Source organism: Triplophysa rosa, linkage group LG7, assembly GCF_024868665.1.
Source record: "Triplophysa rosa linkage group LG7, Trosa_1v2, whole genome shotgun sequence".
In the NCBI taxonomy this organism is placed as follows: Eukaryota; Metazoa; Chordata; class Actinopteri; order Cypriniformes; family Nemacheilidae; genus Triplophysa; species Triplophysa rosa.
In genome coordinates this window covers 26,929,941-26,940,187 of record NC_079896.1, presented here as the reverse complement: position 1 = coordinate 26,940,187, position 10,247 = coordinate 26,929,941, and the positions used below count along the sequence as shown (strand labels likewise).

At 41.9% G+C, this 10,247-nt stretch overlaps 1 long non-coding RNA gene across 1 annotated transcript in view; it reads right to left on the bottom strand.

The window, feature by feature from the left end:
- LOC130556311 (uncharacterized) overlaps nucleotides 1–3,827 on the bottom strand; it is a 36,490-nt gene extending 32,663 nt beyond the window's left edge. The window contains exon 1 of the long non-coding RNA XR_008963206.1: nucleotides 3,370–3,827. This is a non-coding gene — a long non-coding RNA (uncharacterized LOC130556311). The remainder of the gene's footprint in view (nucleotides 1–3,369) is intronic.
- Nucleotides 3,828–10,247: the final 6,420 nt, after the last annotated feature.

Here is a 10,247-nt window from a genome sequence, read left to right as displayed (position 1 = left end):
ACTGTTAAGAGGAAATCTACAATCAAAGCTGTTTGTTAACGACAATATAAATCATTAGCCAAGTAAGGCGAAATAGAGACACCGCCATGCCAACTGTCGTCCCGCGAGCAGCGAGGGGAAGAGTATTTGTCAGTATTTACAAGGTGATTTGCCAAGTGGTTACGCGCTCAAGGACGCAACCTGCTCGGAAAACAAATACGCCGCTGACCTTCCGATATGCAGTCTATTTGGGGCTGATTCATTTGGCAGTTACACGTGGCACACCGTGGCTTGTATAATGGAGTTCCGGCTCTTTAAATGACAGGTGTTGTGATCAGGTGTGAACCTCTCGCCGTCTCGGACGTTTATAGAATGGTTACATCAAACTGCGCTGCGAACGACTCTACGATGAGCTTTCCAAAGTTCATTAATATCCATTTCACCATTGAAACTGTGATGATCAATGCACGCTTAAACGCCACGATCAATGGACACAAACAAGGCCTAAAGACGCCTCTGTCTTTCCGATAGCTCACCACAGTTCAATTCAGTTAATGAAAACATGGTAAATATATTAAATAATTCACCTAAAATAGATTCTAAACCCTAAGACTAACGCATGCGCTAATAATTCCCCGAATGGGTGTAAAGTAAGTTGTTACAGCGATAGGCATAATGTTATACGCCGCAGTCGACTATAATATTGCCTAATCCAATAAGATGTCGAATGAAACCCCACAGAGCCATTTAGGACTGTAAGACGCAGGCGAGGCTGAGCGAGTTAACTGCTCTCCGGTCCTGTGAGTGGAACAGACCATAAATTTAAATCATCTTTAAATGAAGCGCACCCATCAGTGCCCTGTTTTGGAGAGAGGAAGTACGATCATAAAGCGAGCTCACGTGGGATCACGGGTGCCAAAGTTGTGCGAGATTTCTGACAGCATGCACTTCAACATATCATTCGATGTTAGGAAGGACGACGATGACACAAGATCCATCTAAAGATCCCCAAAATAAAGCTAATTCCTGTTTCTCACAGGCCTAACCCATATCCTGCCAGGAAAACAACAAACATCCTGAGCTCTCTCTCTCTCTCTTTAACCCTGAGTGAAGTTCTTCTTTTTTTCGCTTTCACAACTGCAGACATCCAGGGGTCTGGGTGTGCTTGAGAGAGCACAGTGTGAGATCCCTTCAAACCCCAACAGCACAAACAGGCCCTGACACATTTGTTCTCCCTAATTCGCGGTAAGAAAAACATTAAGCGCATAAGAGATGTCCTCTGCGCCCGGAGAAAGCACGCACACGCGCTTACACAAAGAATGAGGAAAAAACACATTCAACAGCAGTCATTTCTAATGGAAGGAGAGAGTGGGTGAGACTGTTCCGTTTCAATTCACTGATAGCGCTAATGGCTTCTTAGCGGTTCCATGAAATCAAGCAGCTGTCAAGACGATGCATCAGGAGCGGGAGGAAGAGGCGGCATTCCCACAAGAGAAAAGCATCACGTCAGGATGTTTGGCTAAACATCTGCTCCCCTGCTCTCGTGGCTTTAGCGCAAGCACACACTCTCAGACAAAGAAATGGGAGGTGGAAACACTGACTTCTCCATCTGAGGCTTTCTGGAAAAACAACAGCCCGCATAATGACTACAGGCCAGCGGGCGAGATGAGACAGAGCCCAGGCGAGCGACGCTGAACTGACACGCTTCCACCATTAAACTGACCGACAGTGAGCCTCAGACTGACCGCTACACTAAAAGTTCATGACGTGCACGACAGAAACTTTAAATATGTAACACACAGTCTTTGTTTGTTTGTTTGTATGTATGGTGGGGGGTGTTCATTCACAAACTCCGTTGTTTGTTTGAGTAAAACTATTTTGATCACTTTCTATATTTAACTACCCCTTAATCAGGTTAGTAGGTTAAATTAAGTAAACAAAACCGTGTGCTGTTGTGTGTGTGTGTGTGTGTGGATTATATATAGAATATCACAGGACAGTCAAACTGGAAAATTACTGTACACTTCATACTGTCCAGGTCTATCAAAAGCTATTTTTAAAAAATATATTCTGTGTGACTTCTTTAAATGTAAAATTTCCTACATTCAGCAATGATCAAAACATCCTCTTTAATCACTGAACAAACACACAACTACCAAAATAAAATAAAAAATAAACAATTATCATATTGCCTTATTGTCGTTTCACAAATTAATTGCCACATATATTTCAAAACTATTGTATTATTTCAATTTGCACCTAGGCAAAGTATTTTACACCACTAAATGACATCATTTGCCGTCGTGCTGATGGCATTCATTCCACCTGTAAACACCGAACCGCTAAACATCACGTAAAACCCTCAAGATCACACAAAACACCCGGTTTTGTTCGCCCGCTGTCATCACCGCTTCAAAACAAACCGAAAAAAACCGAGTTAGCGCCTGCGTCGAGCATGACAACAAAATCGACGCTTTCTGGGAAAAACGTCACGTTTTGCTTAAACTTCACATGACGTCACCGCCGGTACACGAGACCATTCTAAACTTTACACGCGTGCGGGTCGAGTCCCGCGAACGCGCCGCTCCGTCCGTTAAGATTCACCAAGATGGCGCGCGGCTTGTTGTTCAGAGGGCAGAAAAAAATGGAGGATATTGTAATAAACACAAAGGGATAAAATTCAACAACTCGGCCGGGCGGCAGCTGCTGCTCTTTAAGGAAGCGACGGAGATAAGAGAGACGCGACGCGCCGACTCAACGCCCGCGACCCGCTCTCGCCAAGCGGCCGATTTCCCGTCGAAATTACAGCCGTAGAAGCTCGTAACAGTGTATAATTTATATCAAAAGCGATTGTAAAGTAAACGGTTTTATCTTGTTTTGTCGATAAAGAGCTGTTAGCTTTTGCCATCATCTGAGAGACGGACATTAAACAGAGCAAAGGTAGCGTCAGCTCCTCAAGTGACTCCCGCATCGCCTTCTCAAAATAAGCCCTTTAAATCGCGTATTACACGATTTTCGCCTACCCAAACCATCGACGGGAAGCGGTTCGTCTCTTGAAGCGTGTTTTGACACATTTGGGATGTTTACAAACATTTTACGTTTAAAAATGGAACAGTTAACACGCGCTCGAGACGCACAAAGGCAGATCGCAGCCCCGCGCGCAACATTGTGTCCGCTCGGAAAGTTTTGCGATAATCGCGGTCGCGTCGAGATATATATCCATATCTGCGTTTGAAGACGAAACCGTTTCGACAACTTTGCCTCTTTTTGATAGCCTAAAGTACCGACCTGAGGAAAGTGTCGAGTTAGCTGCCCTCGCTAAAGAAAGCAGCCAGCGACACAAACATTGATTCTCCAATGAAATAACTGAGCAATAAATTACAAACTTACGTTTTAGTTTGGACGCTTGACGTAATTCCGACTCGATCCAGAGCGAAGTATCGCTTGATCTTTGTTTTCCTGTTTCGTCGTGCTTTTGTGAGAGGCCAGTGTAGCAGGAGATGATGAAGAAGAGAATTGGCCAGTAATTGAGTCTCTCTCTGTGTGTGTGTGTGTGTGTGTGTGTGTGTGTGCGCGCGCGTGAGTGAGTGACTGTCTGTGCGTGTGTGTGTGTGTGTGTTTGTCCTTTCAGGGTTTATTCTGCCTCACTTCAAGGAATCAAAGTGACGTCAGCCCACAATACTCACACTATCAAACTTTTAGTGTTAAACCGGCGATTTCATGCCTTACATTTATTCACAATAATAATGAAAAATACCAGATTCATGAAAGTTCATTTAAAGGTCTGATTTGAATTGAAAATCACACGTTTCTTCTTTATGTCAGTCAATGTTTTTTTCTTCACTTTCATGTTGTTACTTGTGTCATATTTGATGTTTGGACGTTTTTCCTGTTCATGTGCTTGCTTTTATTTTATTTTGCCCTAAATAAAAACCTGATTGTCAATAAATAGGTGAATGTGAATTACACGCTCTATTTTCAACTTCTTTTAGCATTAGCATTAACAAAACATCTGTCATTGACAAAGAGGATGAAGGGTGGTTAGGCTGTTGTTGCTTAATTCGTGTGTAAGTTTGTGACGTGAGGAAGCGTGTTATGTCATCTTTATGAAGACTGCTTCACAGGTTGCATTTGGTACTTATTGATTATGGACCGTCTTCATTGACAGTACTCATAACTGTGTATTTTGAAAATGCATAAAAGCAGTTTTTTGATTGTATTCATTTTATAGACATATTTGTTAAAATGATATTGCATCAAGGCTGCACATCAGCTCAGTTGGAGCATCATATTAGCAGCGTAAAGACTGATTCTTAGGGAACACGGATACTGATATAAAAAGTAAGACAATAAAGGTGATTTGATTTGAAATGTATATCTGTACTGTAAGTCACTTTGAATTCAAGTGTCTGCCAAATGCGTAAACATCGTTTATCATTATGAAAATGTATAGACTGCTTGTCGTTCACAAGCTGTCAGAGGAATACAGCAAGACACCGATGCGTGATCAAACTCGATTACGTTTGTCTCCAGTTACCTCCATAGCTAAATTCAGGGATTATGGATTACTCGGCTAATCTGACCCGATTTCCCCCTCGAACCATTGGGGGAGCGAGACAAGGTGATAACGTTGCAGTTTTGACAACAGAATTTCCGTAATCCAAAAGATAGCGGCATCCCTTAAACTGATGTCGAAAAGAGAAAAAATGAACGCGCCCCCACCGCCCTCGGGACGAACTGAAAATAAAAGGCAGAATAATTGGAACTGTTACTTTGCAACGACTCTCATTGATCTCTCATTTGAATTACACTCGGGGGGCTAAAGCTAGAGGCGGCAGAATGGCCCTTTGCAGTGGGACGCGAGCTGGGCACCACGAGGCAGACGGCCATCTGTGCCTAATTGTGTGCTCTTTCTCCCTGCTGCCGCTCTTACAATCAGCAACAGGCTGAGGGGGGCCCTCTGACCTAGACTGGGCCGGAGGGGGGCGGCATGGGGCGAGGGATGACGGGGGTGGGAGATTATTTCATTGAGCAAGAAAACAACAATGAGGGGGGCGAGGAGGGACACGCTGCAGCTCCTTACTGAGAGAAGAGCTACGGGAGGAGGGAGAGAAAAAGTGTGGGGCAACTCTTGGGAGTTTCACGCCTGCAGCTTGCGTCGAGGCTTCGCTTTGTGTTGCGAGGGAAAGCCGCTCAGAAAAAATTACTCGAAACAAGATAACATTTGAAAAAATAATGTGCACTTAAGCAGTAGTTAAAAGTACTGATGTTGTGGTGATGTAAACTGCCGAGCTGGAAACATTTCGTGACTCTCTCATGAATCACTATTGAGATCGTGTCAAGTATTAAACATGTTCCGGGCATCAGAACATCCAGAGGTCGTGCACACCCGGTCACCGTTTTCTGCATTTCTTCATCGACCCTCGCGGCTCCCCCCCACCTGTGGAGATGAAGCCGGGTGATGCTTACGGAGGGGACAAGCGGGCAGACCGCTGGGGATGAGAACACCGGAAAATGGGAAGATGAGACGATTGCGTGCGCTTTCAGGGTGTCTGATCGCGTGTACGGTGCATGTGCTCGTGTTTATCTGATCGTCGGACCACCCTACAGCCACAATGAGAAAGCCCTAATTGTGTGTCTGTGTGTGTGTGCACACATGATGGTAATATGTGTCTAACCTCCTCCCCTCTTCCAGCCGAGGCACACGGGGGTTTGTAATTGTGTTGGTGGTTCTTCATTAGTCTGCGTGTTGGGGGTTGGGTGGGTGAGGAGCTCGGGCTCTTAGGAGCGTGAGCCGCGTCATTAACGGAGGCTGGGCCTCTCCGCATGCATCCAGAATGTCAGCCGTACCTCGGTCATTTGAAACATAATAAGCACAAGCACAATGAGTGCAATGCAAGCCTGCTGGGGGAGGGAGGGGGCGAACACAGCTTGTGTCTTCTATCGGCTTGTGTGTGTGTGTGTGTGTTTTAAAGAGACTTGATTAGAAGATATAATAACATAGTGAAGACTAACCGGTAAAGATGATCTCCCCTGAGACGGATGGAAAGCAAATGAATGTGGCGATGTGGATATAATTGTTATTTTTCTATTAGCGTGCATGAAGACAGAGGAGATGTCCATCTAGAGCGCGCGCTGTGCTCGAAGCTGTTGATTTTTTTCTCTTTCTTTTCTTTCTCGCCCTTCCTCTCTCTCTCTCTCTCTCTCTCTCTAACGCAGATTTTAATCATCTCCGTACACCACATTCCCTAATACCATTAACAACACTAACCTTCCAGCGCCACAAAAGCGTTTAATTTCCAATGACACAAATTTCTCTCCAAGAGACTGGAATAGTGTCTTTACGCAATTTGCCGGCCTTAAGGTTTGGCTTGCCGGAATAATTGAATTGCCAAGCACTCACTTAGTCTTGCATAAAATCACTAGGCAAAAGCTAATCAGTGCGAAAGAGACAATAGTTTCGCCGGTCTGCCTTATTAGCTCATTTGAAAAGAGTAAAGAGCGCTTCTCTCACGACTGACTTTAGAGCAACGATACTCTCCCTGTAAAAACATTCCCCAGAAATGTTTCTCTTCGGTATTCAAACTGTTTGGTCCTCTTTCTGCTCTGCTGTTTGTAGCCATAAATAAAAGATGACCTTTAAATGTTTACATAATTTATACGGCCATAAATTCTTAATATATCTGACTGCAAATGAGCGAGCAAGTGGCTTGATTATGGCTCACAGTCGAGACTGGGTACTGAGATGATGATGTACACACACCTGTATGTGAAGTTAACATTTAGAAAAGAATGCCATTTTGACTTTTTTATGATTCATCTCAAAAGTTACTCGGCAGATTATTATGTCATTCGCGATGTGAGGACACAAAGCTGACCTTTGACCTACGGATGTTATGTTTCTGCATTGGCACGAGAACAAATGCCGAGCTGCTTTCTTCCTCTGTTTGTTGTAGGTGCATCATCCCCGAATGCGGGGAAAGTCTTTTTAATATGGCGACGGTGAGGTAAACAGAGAGGAAATGATGGAGTGGCAGACCCACGGGGATAACCACATGAGGTGTGACAGACCACTGACATCAGCCCTCTCTCTCTCTCCTCCGCACACACTCATTTCCAGGAAGAGGTCATTAATGTGAGGAGAAAAAAAGAAATCCAGTCACGGCTTTAAAATGGAGCATCTCCTCACACAGATGCAATCATCACTAACGCTTCTGAGTCAGGGAACCGGCGAGACGCCGCACTGGACGGACAAAATACCTCATTTTGCAATTTGATAAAAATACATGTGTAGATTTGACCAGAGTGTCCAAGGAGTTAACCTGACCTGAGCAATCCGTCCTCTCTTCAACTCCTTATAAAACTACAGCGGTGCTCCTAGAACAGCCGTGCAGTAGTCAAATGTTCACGTTTAACAGCTGTAATTGACATTTTCCCTCGCTCCCTTCAGCAATGATATATCAAAGAGTGCATCAGCCGCCGGAGGAAGAGAGAAAACATTAGGAGGATTAATATAAAGGGGGGGAGTAGATTGAGCGTTCACCAAGATCAGTAAAATAGAATCTGTCAAGCAGCCCTGCAACATCCATCCTCTGAAAAAAAGGAAGAGAGACGGCGGTACATTTTCAAGGAAAAACACCGAGCAGATCAATTCCCTGAGACTCAGCCCTTCCCTGTGCCTGCTTGCATTTGTAAAGATAATATTATTTAATAACCCTTTATAATGCCTGTTTAAATAATCCTACTGCTTACGGTGCAAGGCGCTAATGGAAATATTTAACATAAATTCCCTTTAAAACAACGGCGGTAAGAATTATTAGTGAAATTAAAGGAGTGTGTGTGTGTAAATGATTGTCTCTGGCCTTGACGTGTCGTTCTCAATCACGCTCTGCTCAGATGGAACGGCACTATAGTGTGCTGCTTTATCATGCATGTGTATGCACTCTTACCGAATGTCATATATGAGCTATTTATGGCCACGAGCATCAGTGCCAAGGCCAAAGAAAAGCAGGGATGTTATTGAATCAATTGAGAATGTGAATTGAAATAGGAACAGTATAATTATAGATCAGAGCGAAGGTAAACCCAGACTAACTGCAGGAGGACATTCACCGCCTGAAAAACGATAGCTTGGCTTTGGTTACGCTCCTTCAAAGATAGACATCAAAATGCAAAGCAGATGTATTTCCTCCTGCTTAGTTTATGACTTTTTCACCTTAGCAAGGGCAGATATTCAGAGGGGCTTAGTGCAATTAAAAGTAAAAAAATGCGTCTGGAAAGGCAAAGGTTAATGTTGGTAATAAAAGTTACTGTGAAAAAGTAATGAATTACTAGTTACTAATTACAAATTCAATAGTGTCATTAAATTACTGTACAAATGACTCTCTCCAAAAAGTATTTCATTACATATTACTAATTACATTCTATATCCTACATCAACCTTGATTAGTTCAGTGATTCAAGGATAGACATGAAACGGCTCTTTTAATTCATTCAAATAAATCATATAAAACTACATAAAGTGTTATTATTAACTGACCAAAGTATTACAAGTGTGAGAAAGATACATTAATGCATGCATTTTAAAGTTAGACTTTTTTTAGAATTTTAATGTCAATTCCACTATTGAATACATCACAGAGTATTTAGTTCAATTACATCCGATGTAACTGTAATTAAATTACAGAAAAATAAGTATAATCCCATACTTTACTTTTTTAAGGGAAAAGTAATTAAATTATTACTTAGTAACTAGTTACACCCAACACTGGTAATAAATACTCAGCCTACAGATTTTTGTGAATATATTCACAAAAAGTATATAATGTTTTTATAGTAATGTTTTTTATTTTTAACGTCATGACAGCTTCCATGTTCATGGCAAGTTTTGTTCATTTAAAAAATTATAAAATTCATAATTTGTTTTTTTCTAAAAAGATGTGCACTTATGCACTATTCTACGCCATTTTGTAGTATAAATAATATGAGTAGTGCATTCTTAAAAAAAGAAGTGCACTTCAAGTACCCGGAAGATGCACTCATTTAACTGAAAATATGAAGTGTGGAACTCTGGACACTTCACGCCGTTATGCTTACGTAGCAGAAAGGAGGCGGAGCTATCAGACGCTGCTTGAGCAAACTTCTCTTGTGGAGTGATTGAGTTTAAATTTGATGATGACTGAAGTCATGCTGGACAAAACAGATGGAAATTACATTTAAATGTACAATGTACAAATTGATTTTATTGACGTACATTGTGTTGCGCGATTGACATAATTTGCCCTCGTCTGGGAAACCGCATATACTTCCGGTTAGTATTGTAGGGGATATACAGTAAAAGACCTGTAGACCAGTTATGAATGAATGAAGACAAGAAGTCAGGATTGTAATTAATAGAAGAAAATTTACTGAAGAAACACAGTTTGTAGTTTTGCCAGCAGAAGTCAGCTTCAGCACTCTCAAGCAGTTCCACAGGCCGACCTTACATCCAGAATGCAGTAGTGTTTAAGCTAAAAGAGTCAACTAACTATGTCATTACTTGGGTAAATCAAGCTCACATGATTGGTTATCAATAGATAAACAAGAACACAAAGCTCTCAGACACTTCTGGAGTCATGAGACAGGACATATAGTCCTAAAGATAATCAAAGATGACAGGCATGTACTATCATACGAATTAAAACATGACGTTACATCTGTCCCGTGATTTCCACTCTTTCCAGAAACAAAACAATCACACGTACACAAACTCCTCAAGGGTCGAGTGTGTGCTAACAGAAGATGTTTTCAAACATGATGATAAGAAGTCCCTTTTCACAGTAACACTGGCCATGAATTATTCTCTACTTTCCGTATCAGAAAAGGTTGGTGTTAATCGTGCTTAAATCATCAATTTAAAATAATATAATGCTGAATAATAATTGATTAATATTTGTCTAACCACATAAAAGTATTTATATTTGAAGTAAGGTGAAGCCACGGCACCCGTCCCTTCAGTATGAAACCGTTTACTCTTCCATTTGGGACGATACACTACTCTTCTAAAATCACGCACTAGATGGTTGAGTGCAAAGTGCATAGTTTAAGTGCATTTAAAAAACCTTTGAACAGAATAAAAGTTTCTATTACAGAAGTCCGATGTCACACTCCATCAGATGTTTAACGGACAGTGGATTTAAAAAAAAACCCAAAGGATTTATGTTAAATAAATGTTGAAGAAAAAGGCCCTAATCTTGATCGAAAAGAAGTCAAATGCAGAAGGAAAACAA